This window comes from Pogona vitticeps, chromosome 13 (assembly GCF_051106095.1).
Source record: "Pogona vitticeps strain Pit_001003342236 chromosome 13, PviZW2.1, whole genome shotgun sequence".
Lineage (NCBI taxonomy): Eukaryota > Metazoa > Chordata > Lepidosauria > Squamata > Agamidae > Pogona > Pogona vitticeps.
In genome coordinates, this window is record NC_135795.1 from 5,582,125 (window position 1) to 5,598,387 (window position 16,263).

The 16,263-nt window shown below is 38.4% G+C and overlaps 1 protein-coding gene across 5 annotated transcripts in view; it reads left to right on the plus strand.

Annotated features, from left to right (window-relative positions):
• Positions 1-16,263, plus strand: part of CAPN15 (calpain 15) — a 107,493-nt gene that overhangs the window by 599 nt on the left and 90,631 nt on the right. Inside the window, exon 1 of one of the 5 annotated variants that reach the window (XM_078381505.1) lies at positions 7,631-7,671. The exons of the other annotated variants lie outside the window; for them this stretch is intronic. The gene's annotated coding sequence lies outside the window, so the exon portion shown is untranslated. Of the gene's footprint in view, positions 1-7,630; positions 7,672-16,263 lie in introns of those variants that run through there. 5 annotated transcript variants of the gene reach the window in all.

The window sequence follows — 16,263 nt, forward strand, 5'->3', positions numbered from 1 at the left end:
AGGAAGGGAAGGAGCGCTCGTGCTGCCCCTTCTGAGGGGAGGAAGGGAGCCTTGCCGGGAGGAAGGATGATGTGGGGAGGCCGCGAGTGCCCCTTTTGTGTGTGTGTGTGGAAAATAAGCCTTCCTACTTCTTTAGTGAGGGTGGGGTGTCCGTGAGGAAAGCGGCTGCTTCCTCTTCAGTCTTAACCCGTTGGGTCAACTCTGAGCTCAGGGATCCGTGAGGGGGAAGGAGATGGGGGGGAGCTGCCACCCGTGACTTCTACCCCCCCCCCTTGAAGATGTATTTCGAGGCGTGATGGTCACCTCTGTCACTTCTCTCCCCCAAACTTGGAAGAGCCCTCAGAGCGTAGAAAGATGTGTGTCTGTCAATAGGTACATATAGGGTGTGTTGGTGTGTATGTGTACTCCGCTTTGCGTTGAGGAGGCCATCTCTGGTTGGAAGCAGTACTTGTATATATCTGTACATAATAAGAATAATAAACTTAGAATGGCAGAGCTGGAAAGGGACCTTGTGGATCATTGAGTCCAGTCCCTGTCACGGAGGCACAGAGGGGAATCGAACTCCCAACCTCTAACTTTGCAACCAGAGATCTGAAATATGTATATCCGTGGAGGGTAATTGTGGCCCTCCAGATGTTTTTGGCTTGCAGCTCCAATGAGTCCTAGGCAGCAGCGAGGGATTATCTAAATTACAGTAGAGAACATCAAAAGGGGCATACCCCACACCACCATTATGTAGAGAGATGTTCACACAAGAAAGACTGGCAATTTTTTTTAAATTTTAAAACAATTTATTTCCAGATCAGTGTCCTGAATGACAGTGTCTGGTTAGGAAACATGGGAGATGTAGTCCAACATATTTGAAGGGCATTTGGAAGAGGAAAAGTAATTTTAAGAACAATAGCCATCTCTCACTCTTTCTTACAGTACATAGAAACACCTTAGACACCTCCCTTGTACCCCAGATTTTGCTCCTTATGTACTATACTTTCCTATTTGGGGCTGATCACACCACCACTACTGCAGCTGAGCCTCAGTGCTCTGCATTACTTTCAGAGGTAGGTGTGGCCATGATAGTACTGTTTTTTTCTGTTTACTTTGTGGGTCCTAGAGAGTGTTTATATATCATACTTTTCAGTGGTAAAATCATGTTCATGGCAGGTTACAAAGGAGAACAGAAACAGTAGCAGGGTGATTGGGATACATTAAAACAAATTAAATAGCAGTTTAAAGATCATAATAACATATTGCCAACTATTGACACACAGCTGAAAGTTGAGACTACAGAAAAACACCCTTGGCCAAAAAGAAAAGCGTGCTGCTTATATACCGCCCCACAGAACTTAAAGCATTCTCTGGGCAGTTTACAAGTTAATTATGCAGGCTACACATTGCCCCCCTCCCCCAGCAAGCTTGGTACTCATTTTACCAACCTCGGAAGGATAGAAGGCTGAGTCAGCCTTGAGCTGGCTACCTGGGATTGAACCTTAGGTCGTGAGCACAGTTTTGGCTGCAGTGCAGCAGTTTTACCACTGTGCCATGAGGCTCCTAGAATAGTCTTGAGAGCCCGTATAAAACGAGCAAAGAGAAAACCAGCCAAACTTCTCTGGGATTCCTCTTCCATGGTTCAGGCAGCACTGGGGATCAGGGTAAAATCTTAGGCCAAGCCAAAGATCCGTCACCAGTGCCCCTTAACCAGTGAGCTCCACAAGAGAAGCATGTGTGGGTCAGTTCGAAGGAGCTGATCCAGAGCTTTACGGAACAAGATTTTAACCTCGCAAGAGATCCAGCGTCCTTTCTAGTTCAGTCTTGTTATATACCTAGTTCTCAATTTTCTCTGCAAAAGTACTTTGCAGGGACTGTCTCAAGCTGCTTCCAGCCTTCCTGACGTTACATGTGAGGTGAGGATGTGTTCCTCTGACTCCTCTGCCTGCGACTTCCTTTGTGGTATCAGAGAGATTTTGAGATGCCATGAGAGAGTTTCGTACTGTTTATTGCTTTTCTAAGCATCTGTAGGAAGTGAGAGTATTGATGCCCTTGGCTCATTGGATCTCTTAGTAGCAGATAGAGCAGATAGAGATCCAGTGCCCTTTCCTTGAGTTGGTGGCCTCCAGACATTTGGACTACAATCCCAGTCAGTTCCAGCCATTGTGGATGCAATCAAGGAAGATGGGCACTGTAGCCCAAACCAGCTGAGAGCATCACGCTGAGTTATTCAGCCATATATTGGAGTAACCTTCCATATATTCTCACTTTAATATGGCTACCTTGCAAACAGACAAACTGAAGAAAGAGAGATTTTGAGATGCAAGAATATGTAGCAGTGTGTTTTGTTGTTGAACACATTTAGCTTGAATTTCTTGTACAGTATTGATTTTAGAGATGTTTATAATGGTGAATGGATGAAAAGTAGGAGAAGGAAGCACTTGCCTCAGAAATACAGTACTTTGCTGCATCTAAATAATGCTGAGTGGAATATGTTCTAGGAAAATATGAATGAAAGCCAAAAAGGAAAAAAGGTTTCTTCAGGAAAACAGAATCTCTTAATGATACGAAAAACCCTTAATTAAATGTACTTGGAAGCAGTAAGCTACAAGCATAGTACTATTCATCTAAAAATTCCCTGTGCCTAAGATGTCTGTGGCTAATGTTAGTATATTTCTGTGTAATCAGGTTGTAGCAATGTGGGATTTTTTTTAAAAAAAGTCTGCTTGTTTAAGACTGTTGGAATTAGTGACTGTATATTTGTGCTTTCTGAATGATTTAAAATTGGAAATCATGTGCCTGTTAGCATTTCAGTGAATTCCTGTGCCAGTTTTTAATGCCATTTAATTATAGTATAGCAAAGCTAAGCTCCATTTCCTCTGAAAAGCTATGCAGTTCTCAAACAGGAACGGACTTAGCTTCCTAAATCTTGTTTTGAAACAAGGAAGTATTATTGGTGCCAGTATGATAGGGAAACAAACTAAGGAAATGGTTTGAAGCAAAGGGAACTGCTCTAAGGTCAAATAATGATTCAGAGACAGTAGTAGAAATGAAACATATGGTTTCTTTGTTCCCTGTCCTAAATCCTGCTGATTGTTTTTAGTTGCATGATGGAGGCTTAGTTTTCCAGTTCAGCATCTACAATAAGTGGATTGCTTGTTGTCCTGTTTTTTATGCTTCAGTTTTGGAACAGGGAGAGGGAACCTGGTGCCCTTTAGACAAGAAACCCAAACAGCTTTGTCAAGATTATGGGAATTATAGTCCATAATGTCTCAAGAACAGGGGACTGCCTGAGCCTTCTTTAGTGGATGGATGTTATGCTTGTTTATAGTGTCTGTACTGATAGTCTCACATGCTAATCTCAGTACACAAATAACAGACTTGCATCAGAAAGCTGCTTATCTTTCCTAAAATCTTTACAATTCATTTAAACAGAAATTATGGCTTAGTTCTTTTATAACTAAAACTGTTGAACATGATTATCTGTCCAATAATAGTGTATTTAAACATTCACCAGAGTTAGGCTGTTCTAGTGTAACAAGGGTTCCAACTAATGTAAACCGTTGGTATAGTTCTTTCAACATAAAGGCATGTGCATTGCTATTTCTTTGCACTGAGTGAGACATGCCATGTGTATATTCAAATGTTTTCCTCCAGTGCTTGATGAGGGAGGCTTTGCTGTAATAAAATACAGCACTTAATTTCTTTGCATTATTGAGGGGAAATGGCAGGTAGTCTTGATGGTTCCTTAAAGCAGAAGGAAATCTCCAAAAGCAGCCATAGCGTGTTAGGTTCAGGATGGATTCAAATAGATTATTTTTAATTAGTTTTTTATTTAAATCAGATTTTTAAAAATTTAAATCGGATGTTTTTATTTTAGTCAAATTTATTTTAATGAAATGTTTTTGTAGGAAGCATTCTATCAAAAGATAGTTTCTATTTAAGATACATTGTAGTTCAAATATTATTCAGTGTGAAATACAGCTTAACTATGTAGCAGCATGCTATATATTCATGCAGTACAGTATTTACATTTTTGGTATACTAATTCAAATAATCCAAGTTATCCAAGCTAACATGCACTTTTTCACAGTAAAAATAGTATAAAATAAACAAAAGTTCAGGAAATTACTTTAATTCCATTGTTGTTTTGCAAATCTATCTACGAACAATGAACATATTACCTTAAACACTATGTATGAAGATTGTTTGGAGTGAAATACATGTACAGTGTACCAGGCTCTAAGTGGGAGGAGGGAGGGGCAAGCAGTGAAAATGAAAGTGAAACCTGAGCAGCTTTACAAACCTTGGGGTCTTTGTGCACATAGCTTGAAGTTGTTTGTTTTTTCTAATATATATTTTGTTTAACTACTTCAGTTAATAAATATTGATGTCTAAGCAAATACAAGAATATATAAGCTATATAATGTTATTGGTTTAGTTAAATAAAACAATTTAAGTAGTTTTCCAAATATGAGTGATTAACCTATTAAACTAAAATTAGTTCTGATATAGCTATTTGGCTAATCTGACAGGTTATTTATTCTATATAGGAAATCTTCTGGTTGCAAATATTAAAAATTATAACTACCAGCAAAAATGAGTCTTTACATTTAAAATCATAATTTAAATTGGGTCTTAATAACTAGTGATTTAAATAATGTTTTAAATTGTGATTAAAATTGACTTGATTTTAATCAAGTCCACCCTGCTTAGGTTTATTAGAAGACAAGTAACAATGAACTTCAAACTTTGCTCAATATTCTGTGTTATTCCTTTGTTCCTCATAAAGATATATTTCTGCTTTTGGATTGTTGTTAACAACATTCCCTCTAAACTCCACAAATGTGCGCCTGCAGAGTGTTGTATTAATGCTACACACTCACAGTTAGTGTTGCTACTCATTTAGTTCTAGTTACAGTTGGAAATTTGCACGCATTGGGTGGAGTTTCTGCTCAGTGCTGGTTGAAAATTAGAAGGAACGTTGGTTAATATTGTGAAGGTTGATTTTTGCAGATTATTGCTACATGAAGGTTGAATGTCAACTGCCTATGATGTAGCTGTGTGGGACATAACCCAGTCAGCCAGTTTCCAAAATCATGCCACACTCTACTAAAGTATCTCTTGTGCTCCATATAATGGCTTTCTATAAATTATGCCAGGAGATCTGAATATGATTCTCTTAGGCTAGAAGTACTATGGACATGGCTCTGAGAACTACATAAAGTCTTTGTGTTGCATATTGATATGAGCTTCTGTTAGAAAAGAATTCAGAGTGCTCAGAGTTATTGTACAGTATTGCCATCCACTTAAAAACGGTGTATTTTGAGGTGTTTCCATTGCCTTTGTTGGTAAGTGTGCCAAAGGGCTAACTTTATGTATTTGGAATAAGCTTCCAACTGAGGTACAGTCTTTGGAAAAAGGTTCCAGTTCATGAATGTCTGGTTCCTTCCCTTTTGCTATTCAGGAAATTAGTGAAGTTGGAATTATACAATACTGCCTTTAATAACTTATCCCTGGATACCATTACTTTCCTCCCTCCCTCCCTCCCTCCCTCCCTTTCTCCCTCCCTCTCTCCCCTTGATTGTATTATTTTATGGGGTGTGGAGGTTTCTGAGTCTTATTTGTAAACCACCTATAGTAGTATAGTAGTATATTCACTAAAGGGGCAGAGAGCGAGAGAGAAAATATATATATATATATTTCACGCCAGAGTTCTGTAGTAGACAGTCCTTGATAGCTGAATACACTGACATGTTTTCAAGTCTGCACTCACTGATGTTGCCTGCTAAGTGGCAGTAGACACTTGGTCATTTAGCACAGCCATTCTCAAGCTTTTTTTGTTTTGTTTTGTTTTGGCTATGGCCATAAGCACAATATGAAATAAATATAGGCCAAACCAGGATTGTGTAAGTCGCATACCAAACCATATAAGGTGATGTCTGAAGAATTGCTTGCAGTCTGTTGCCCACTTCAAAGGTCCCAGGGCCCACCAGGGAACCATATGTCTCCTGTTGAGAATGGCTGCATATCCAGCTTCACAGGACTGTTATGAGACAGGTTGACATGTGGTCCATGTATGGATGTTGCCTCACCCCTGAAGTTCAGAGTGAAGTTCTCAGTTCAAAGCATGATCTCTTACGTTGTGAAGGCGAAATGAGCCAATCCATTTGCCTTGATCTCTGTGAAGGCATCTGTCAGTCACATCTTTTAAACTTTTAAAAGAATGTTACAAGGTTTCTGTAGCACTGAGACATTCTCTGGGTGCTGTTGAGCTGGTGCTGGTCTTAATTGGCGTAAGAACTTGTGTCAGTTGAATGCAGAAGAAGCTATAGTAACATACCTCCTCTTTATCTGTCGTTTTGTTTGCTTTGGGAATCTTAAACCTGACCTTAAGCTTTGCTTATTTGCACCTTTGCTTGCATTTTGTATAGTGGGTTCTGATGCACGTGAAATGCTTTTATATTTTGCCTTAAAAGGATTTGAAGATGGTTTATTATGTCATTCTACCTGTTTCCTTTTCTGACCCCTCTACACATAGTATACCTGGATTTTTCTTTCTTTCATGTTATCTTGCTGCTTTGGCCTTGGCTGCTGTCAGTAGTCCAGTATCTTTTTTCAGATGCTGTACTAATACTTTAAACACCACTGTCTTCCTGTGGAGTAATACAGGAAGAATGTTCTCAAAGTTATTCATTTTTCTTTTATTTTTTGCTCAGATTTCTTTACATGTACATATAAGTACAAAAACTATAGTTTTTGAATAGGCAGAAAATATTTCAGATAATGAAAAATCATTATCTTAACCTGCATTTGTGCTGTTAACTCACTTATACAAGACCTGCTTTAACAGTCGCCCTAACTGGGGATCAAGCTCCAATGAACACAGTAGGGATTCTGATCTAATATTTGTTTGGAGGTAAGTTAAATACTTAGCACAAAGAAGAGTGAATTGGGCTTGAAGTGGCCACTGGGCCTTTAGAGGTAAAGGATTTTTAGCAACTCTCCCCAACTTCCTTTGTAGATTGTTTTTGATCAACAAGCAAGTGAGTCATTGAATACATCCAGAGCCATGTGAGCTTGACTCAAGTATCAAAGGGCATTTTCCCATGTAAGATTAAACAGACTCCTGATGTGAATGTAAGACCTACATTAGTTGTACTGTACCTTTCCTGTTACAAATGCTCTTCCGTGTAAATGGAAGTCATACATAACTTGAGATATATTCCAAAGTATGGAAATGTTATACAGTATTGTGGTCGGCGTGGTCTTCTAAATGGCATTGGAAGAAGGTGTCTTCCTCTCTTTTACATCATATGTATCTTAGCTTTCCTTCAAAGAACTCAGGATTGGATACATGGTTACCCCCACCCCCCTTTTGATAAACACAACAAACCTCTGAGATTAGTCTAAAAGAAATCATAATTTGCCTAAATTTACTCAGTGAGATACACAGCGGAGTGGAGATTTGAACCTGTGTTGCCTCAGTCTTGGGCCAATTCTTTAATGCTACTTGACTTCCAGTGATGTGCTGGCATGGTATCTCAGTACTCCAGCTCAGTACTCCTTTTTCTTGTTATCTTCCAGTTACCAGCTGCCATTACTGATGCTGCCATGGGGGTTGGTGGGGGAGCACTGGATAGTCCTCTTTCAGAAGTGGATCTAGCCCTACTGAGAGATCCTTTGGTGAACAACATTTTGTCTTTCATTTACTGCTGTTAACTATTGGAGAGCCATTTTTCATCTAGTTTGAATGCAAGCAGCAATAAAAAGCAGCTTGTCTGGGAATGGGCAGTTTCATTTGTTGTGTTGGCCTTCTTGGTTGGCTTTCTGAATGAAATTCAACAATGTTTCACTGTGTTGCCCAGTGGTGTGTGGTGCTTGGCTTAGGTTAAGTATTTGAAAACTAACTACACATACTAGGCTCGCAGAGAGGCTGGTTCCTGGATATTATGGCCCAATCAATGGGATGGAACACCTAGCTGTGGAATCAGGAGCTGGGAGTTTGTTTCTGCACTATATTTCTAGAGAGGAGAGTCACACTGTGTGACCTTGGGAAAGCTACCCAGTCTTACAGAGCACCCAGAAAAAGGTACTTGTAAAGCCCTTCTCAATACTTTATACAGTACCTAGAAAACCCTGAGAAGGATGCCATAAATTGGAAATGATATTATGACACACAATCAAATAACAGGAATATTAGTGTTTATTTTCATTTTAACATTGGGTTGATTGAAATGGCACTACATGCAGAGATGTTCTTTCCTGTCCCATGAGAGTAACTGCAAGGAATAGCTAAGTTGTCTTGTTGGGTGTTGGACTGTTAGAGCAGCATAGTTCCTACCCTCTGAAATCAATGGAAGAGTAGCGTGGAGTTGGATCCAGGGTAGTAAGAAGGAATCTCTGGATTTCAGTCCCTGCCTTTGAGTTTTATCTTGTCCAAAGCGGTTGCTGTTTCAAAGAGAAGCCAAGCTTTAATGCCAAACATAATACATCCATGTTGATGTAATCAGAAGGACAGACAAGGCAATGTCTAGTTCGGTGGTGGTTATCAGTCTGCTTTAAATCCAGTGACCGACCCATAGTCCTGGGATTGGAAATCGGTCTTATTTGGCCAAAGCCGTACTGTGATTTTACCAGTTCTTAAACATCACATATTTTTAATAATGTTCCCTCAGTTTTTTCTCCCTGCTACTTGATTTTTATCAGTTTTGGTTTATGACTTTAAGCTGAGTTAAAAGGTTATTCTATTTTTGACATAGTACAGAGAAGTGGAGGGGCCATGATTCATTTTTGAATCTGAAAAATTATCTTCAAATTATTTTGCACATATGTTGAAATGGTTCTGAATCATTTTATGGAAATAATTTTATTTGTGCTTTATAATTATTTAACCTAATTATAAATTTTTAAATCTATGAAGCTGGCTTATATAAGGACAGACCACTCACTGCTCCATCTAGTCTGTCACAAAATAAGCAGTTTTTACAGTTTTGAGGCACACCTTCTTCATTCTTCATGTAGTCCTTTAGCATAAGATGCAGGGGACTGAACCTGTAACATTCTGTGGGTTTGTGAGGCCATAACTCAGTGTACAGTATCCAGAGATAATTACAGACAAATTTAGACTTCCCTCATATGAACTTGCTTGCAGAGTATAATTCTGTTTATGCCACACATTTAGGCCTGGGAAATGTTCTAAAAGCTCCTGGCCTCTAAAATGAAATCTGCAATGATCTTGATGAATGAATGATTGCTTCATAACCTCATGTGTGATGTTCTGAGTTCCTTTGAAGAAAAATGAAATAGCTTAAATTGCCCAGTGACCTTTTAATGCATTAATGTGTGTGTGTCAGTACAGTATATCTGATGGTGATTAACTAAATATCTTAATGACATTGGTGTTTTAATGCTTTCATTTTTATTATTTTTCTTTTGTGTTTTTCTTTTTAGAACCTGGTGAAGTAGAGTATTAACTTTACACTGAAGATAGAGAGCTAAGGGCTTAAGAGATGATGCATATGCTTTGCTTAGAATCTCCTAGAGAATTTATACCTGGGATTGACTGGAAATTTGAAATGTTGGTGTTTAATGCACTCTTTAGCTCATGTTTCTAGAAAGCACACTTTCTGAAGCTTCTCCTTGTCTAAAGAGCAGTATCCTAGATAAAGTCTGTGGGGTACACTGCTTTTTCCCCCTCAAGAATTTTGCCATCTGATTATCAGGCTAGCCTTGACCTTCTCTTTCCAAAAGATAACAGGCTTTACCATGGAATTTAGCCATCCTCATAAAAGAAAATTTATAAGAAAGGTAAATCTTGAGAAATACTCTGCTATGTGACACATTAACTAGCTAATCTGTACATACAACTGTTAAGATAGGAATCCATATGTAACTGCTAAGTATTGTTAATTACAAAATAAAAATGACAGAAGTTAAGGAAGGGAGAGACAGTTTGGAAAAAACAATCTCTTCACTTTTTGTCTGCCCACATCTCCAGAACAATAGCACAACTGAATTGATAGGTATCTTGTTTGTGTGGGTTCTTCACAATGTCTGCCACTTGCTAATTGCAAATAAGGTTGAAAAAACACATATCACTGACAGAGAGTGTGTTCAGACCTGTAATACATGTAGTTTGCCGAGTCATGGAAGAAATCGGATATTTGTAGTTGAAATTGTATAGCAGTATTTATTAAGGAAACACTGGTTGGGGAAGCTGAAAATAGTTCTTTCTAACTTGAGGCAGACTAATTCTGCAACTTTTTAGGTGCGTCATTTTATTACAGCTATCTGTGACTGGACTTAAAGTTCTTACTATTTTTATTCCTTTTTTCTAGGTACAGTATAATTTTCAACTAAGTTATGAATGCAGAATAAATTTAAAAACAGCTCTATAACCAGAATATATGGTCACATCACCTTATTGAGATAACATATTATAATGTTTGATAATTTACAATTGAAACCTTATATCTAGATACTCTTAATTGTCACTTCTCTTGTATAAATATTACATCTCTAGTCCAGTGCATCAAAAATTGAGAAATAAAGGTGGTACGGTATCTGCAAATGTCTAAAAATGGGCTTTTTCAGGAGGGTTATAGATATATTCGAGACTAATATCACACCTTGGGAACCAGTGAATTCCTTCTAGCACCTCTCCTCCTCCTTTAGCTGTTCAAGGAAAGAAGTGTTTATCAAAATCCAACCATGTTACTGTCATGCATTATCCTTCTGAATTCTTATGTGAGACAGAAGGCATGTCTCGTATAAAATGTGGCACAGTGACTTGCTCAGTGTAGTAAAGAACCAACTATCTAGTGGGCCATTGATGAAGGAAAGAGCTGTTGCTCTTGCTAGGTTTGGTATGCACATGCTCTCCCTTTGCCTTCTGCTCTGCCTCATTTTGTTAAAATTTGGTTCTTTTGAGACATGGTTCCATGTGAAATGGCTGTGCCTTAGCCTTAGCTGTGTAAGATGCTACTTGGGATGGAAGGATACCTTGATACCTACCACTGACAAGCTTTTCAAAATCCTGAGAAAATTTTACTAGCTTGAGAACTCTATGGCACATTCCTGTAATAGGCACAAAAGAGGAGGCTTTCTCTTTGCTGGTAGGTTCCTTAGTTTCAGTGGTTGCCAGAGAGGCAGGACAGAACACTTGTCTTATCCTTCACAAGCCAGCTCAGACACCTTCATACTGTTCTTTGCCATCAGTGGCTATCAAAACTAGTGATTAAAGACAAAGCTGTTTTTGGTATAACATAGTCTGCCTTTTTTGTCTCTGTTTTAGAATGCTTCAGGACTTCAAAATTTGCTCTCTGCCATTGTACATTGATTTTAGTATTGTACAACTCATGTTCTTTTTCACATTTATACAATGTGTAGCAGCAGAACCATGACTACTATTTAAAAGTTGGGATGATTTTATAGAATGAAATCCAATAAGGCTAAAAAAATGGTCTGAAGCAGTGATTAGCTTCTTTAACTACGAAGAGGAAGTACCAAGTTCTGGATCCCTGGTGCATTATGAAGTTTATCCAGTGATCTTAGGTCAGTCAGAGCAAATTTAATATTGAAATCTGCCCCAAAGAATGAAAAGTGAGTGAGCATTTCAGAACTGTGGTTATAAATAAGATATTTTATTATAGGACATACTTGCACGCTTTGAGATAATGAGTGCTTCCATGGTATCTTTCTGTTTTTTTCCTCCTTTGTTTGCTCGTGCTATTGAGCTTACATTTCTTTAAGAGTTCACTGTTTGGTAACTATGGATCCTAAAGCACAAGGCAGATGACCTATGATCTGACTGTGAATCAGTGTATAAAGATAGTAGGGCAACAAAGTTTAGTCAAACCTCTCAAGTAGACAACCACTACATCTGTAATTTTTTATTTATTAAATTTTTATTTACATTTATTATATTTTTATTTATTACATAACCTCCGTAGAAGATGCTCAGGGAGGCACTGTTCCCAATTCCACTCCATTTTATACTTATACCTGTGAAGTAAATTAAGTGGCAAGTGAATAATTTGTTGAATGGCAGCCAGTGAGCTTCAGAATCACAAGTGGATTTGAACTCAGCTCTCCCCATTCCTTGGTTGCTACCGGTATATCATGCTTCGTTCTGGAATGATGATCACTTTTATAATCACAAAATGGAGGGGGTCATATAAGGTCTCCAGGAGGGCATTTCATCCAGTAACAGTTAAAGGTTGTAATAGGTTCTTCTTGCCAAATCAGGTTTCCTTGCAACAAGTAGCAACATGAAAGTAAAGTTCTAAGGCAATTAAAGATAACAAATACTTAAAACAGATTAAACAGTAACACCAATAACAAGTGAGGTTTGAGCAACCATGAAGCTATACAAGTCACCTCCTATTTGTAGGAAGGCAGACCACAACAGCAAGGGAACTGACTAACCAGTTCCCTGGAATTAACACACTATATAGATTATATATGTGGCACTATAAATAAGCTACATGGGTTTCCAACTAGGAATCTGGATACAGACATCTCATTTTCTGTCCTGGATTTTCATACAGCTGCAACCTGATACTAGAAGCCAAAGTCACATGGATTCTTCAGCTCCTCTTCACAGGCAGCAAGTTACCTTTCCAGCAAATGAAACGAAACAGGCCCCCTCATACTCCATTAGTTCACCATTCACTTGTGACTTATTCTCAGAAAACTCTAGGTTATATCAGAAAGACTCTGCTTGCTTCCATGACAGCCGAGATAAGCAGGCAAGACACAAATAGATAGTAGCATGAAGAGCAAAGGCTTCCAGCTTCCAACCATAGGCCTCTAGGTATGAAAATGTGCTACAGTGGAAGATAAATATTATCCTGAGCAAAATGACACCTGCTGCTCTGGAAAGTAAAACCAGTGTAAAGTAAGTTTCCCTAAAGGAGAAATGTAACATTTCTGTTAATTTTGAAGCCAAGGGAAAATAAGGAACATTTTTTCTTTATCTGTCTGCCTTCAATAACTGAAAAAAATTATCATTCTCTGCTTTCCCCACTTTTGTTTTTCTTTGTTCCCACATTTTCCCAGGACTAGCCTTGAGTTCAAGCCTATTCAAAATCATACAAGATCAAAATGAACAAGCACTCAATCTTTTCCACTTAGATTTTGGAGTTTCGAAGGGTGGGAATATTTGTTTATCCAATAATGGCAGTGGAGAGGCAAAGTTAGCTAGGAACAGTAAATGCCACCTCAGTGTTTACTGAGCTCCTTTGCATTAGACCACTCAAATAATCTTTCTCCCAAGCTGTGGAAACCAATGAGAAGTCAGGTTGCAAGTAGAACTCAACATCACATTTATTTCCTCTGTACAGCCAGCTGCTTAAAACTGGTAAATCAAAGCTCTTTGCACGGATTGGCTGGCCCAACACTCATATTGGCTGCCACAGTGACATTTGAGTCATCGTATCAGTTCATAGAACATAACTTGTCTTTCATTGTCTTTTGGGGGAAGTAGGGAAGAATTATTAACATATTCACCGTATCAGTGGCAAGTGTTTTCTTTGTGGTTGGGAGAAAAGGAGGCAGAGGAGAAACCACTTTTTGCTCCTCCCATATGGTAAACTAATACATACAGTATTAGTTTCTGTTGAAAGCGTCGGCTTCTTTCCCCCAATGTTCATGCTACCTCTGTCAGCCTGAGGCCACATCAGAGACACCAGCCCTCTCAAATCTAGGACAACGGATAGGAAATTAGGACACAGTGAATGATTTGAGCAGAGATATGACAAATAATACTGAAATGCTGGAACTAGAAACAGGACCTATTTGCAATAGTAATAATTTATCACATGCTGTCAAACCGTTATATATAAAATGTGGAAATGCATATTAATGTGGTTTTGAACTGGTGTAGTTTGGTAGGTACCTCTGAAAGGTCTGGTTTCTAATTCCTGCTCAGATATAACCAGTTTCACTTCTCTGGCTATAAAATGTGAATAATACGCTACACACAAACTTGATATGTTTATTAAGGTAATTGTAAGACATGCGTGTCTTTCAGGATATAACTGTTATTTGTGATATTTTACTGGGCAAAATGCTTTGGAGGAATCTCGGCACCTGTGTTATAGTCTTGAGATTTATTCACTTATTTTTTTTCCTGACTACATTTCCCAAACTTAAAAAAAATCTGCACAGAATTTTGACTTAAGCTTGTGAATGACAAAGCATTTAAAAACTTATCCAGGTGTAAACAATAGTGGATGAAAAAAGCAAATATAGTCTTAAGGACACAAAAATATAATAGCAGGAAATCCCAAATGAAAATATCCTGGATTATTTCTGGAAGATGGCAGGGCTTGATAAACTTTGAAGGCTAAAGAGTTCTTTGTGCCAGGGTTACCTTGGCTTTGATTTCATTAGCTATTTGTCAAATTACAAATTTGCCCTCAAATTCAGAAGTTAGCACAGCAGCCAAAGTAAAACCCTGAATACCAAAGTGGAGTCTAATAACATTTTGCTAACAATGCTATCAGTGAATGAGTGACCCTTGGTTCAGGAACAGGTCATATTTCTATGTGTTGCTGTTAGCCTGAAGGAAGAGTGGGATATACTGTCATAAATACATGAACATATGTGAATTATAATCCCGAGAGGACACTATTAGTAATAGTAATAGATACAGCCTTTATTGAGTCCTGCTATATCACCTCATTATAGGATAGAGATGACCTTGGATTCTCAAAGGCTGTGCCAGCAGCGTCCAGACTGTGGCAGATTCTAAGTAGTAAAGCTCTAAATACGGCCCTAGCAGCAAACTGCAGGTTTGTCATTGAAGCACTAGTCTAGCTCTAAGAGCAGAGAGGCTTATCACCAAAAAGTTGGCAGTAGTAATAGTGAGTAGTCAGAGGATGAGATGGTTGGACAGTGTCATTGAAGCTACCAACCTGAATCTGACCCAACTCCGGGAGGCAGTGGAAGAGAGGAGGGCCTGGCATGCTCTGGTCCGTGGGATCACAAAGAGTCGGATGCAACTAAATGACTAAACAACAACAAAGTAGCTTTGATCCACATTTATGGACGGACTGCCTTCACCACTGAATGTAGAGAGTGTTTAGATGCTCAAGCTATAATGGAGACATGACAAAATTATTCATTTTCCGCTGCTGCATAGCTCAGTAATTTAGGAATCTGGCTGCGGAGCCAGAGGTTAAGAGTTTGACTCCCCACTATGTTTGCTTTTTTGACATGAGCTGGACTCAGTGATCCATAGGGTCCCTTCCAGCTCTGCATTTCTATGATGATGATGAAGTCCTTGAATCTCATGTAGCATGCTATGATTGCCTTGTACGTATATCCCCTAGACTTAACAGTTCTACTCCTCTTTTTTAACCAAAGATTCCAGATTTTCTGTTATAGCCCTAAAAAGGAGCATTAAAATACTTCAGATACATCAGTGAGACAAGAAAAGCAGATGTATTCTTGCTTGGAGTGCACCACTTCAGACTATAGGAGTAGGACCTTATATGTTTGAATGCTTTTCTGCGTTAAAAAGTCCTCGGAACAAGAAAACAAGCAAAGAAGGCAAAGGCCATGGTTTTCTCCTTGCAATACTCCTTTATTACTTGCAAAGGCAAGTTGTTGGTTGTTTGCCTCTTTTTAAAAACAAACAGGGCATCCAAAATGTCAACTGCCATCTATAATCTGAATCGATATACTGTAGCCCCTTTCACTGTTATATCCTGCTACGTTATATCTCAACAACATTGTTACTTTCCATGTAGTGTGTCTGATTTTTTTCAAATGCATTTGCTATGCTGCTGTTCCATAAATTCACTAATATTATGAACAAGATGACTGCTTTTTCCTATTCAGACTCCGTTTGTATAGCTGATGCCTCAGGCTATTTCCTCCATGTTAACAACATTAGCTTCTTAAACAGAAAATGTTTGGCAACATTGCGCTATAGAACAAGGCACATGTTATGTTTTTACATTGGTTTCTCTTATCTATTTGAATATTAGCTGCTTTATTAACACATACAGTACTTTTTATTAGCATGTTTGCCCTTTAGAGCAACACTGTGCTGCTAATCTGTTTAATACCCTGGATAGTGATCAGCGATACACCTGACCTGAATGTGAGCAGAGAGTGGAACCCAAATCTAATCTGTATGTGAAAATTAAAATTTCATTCTTTTTTGTTGGAAATGTTTCTGCATCTCTTATTATATAGATACAGCATTTATTTATCAAGTTTTGGTGGGGAGTAAAAATAGTGCATTTAGTGAGCTCAACCTTCAGC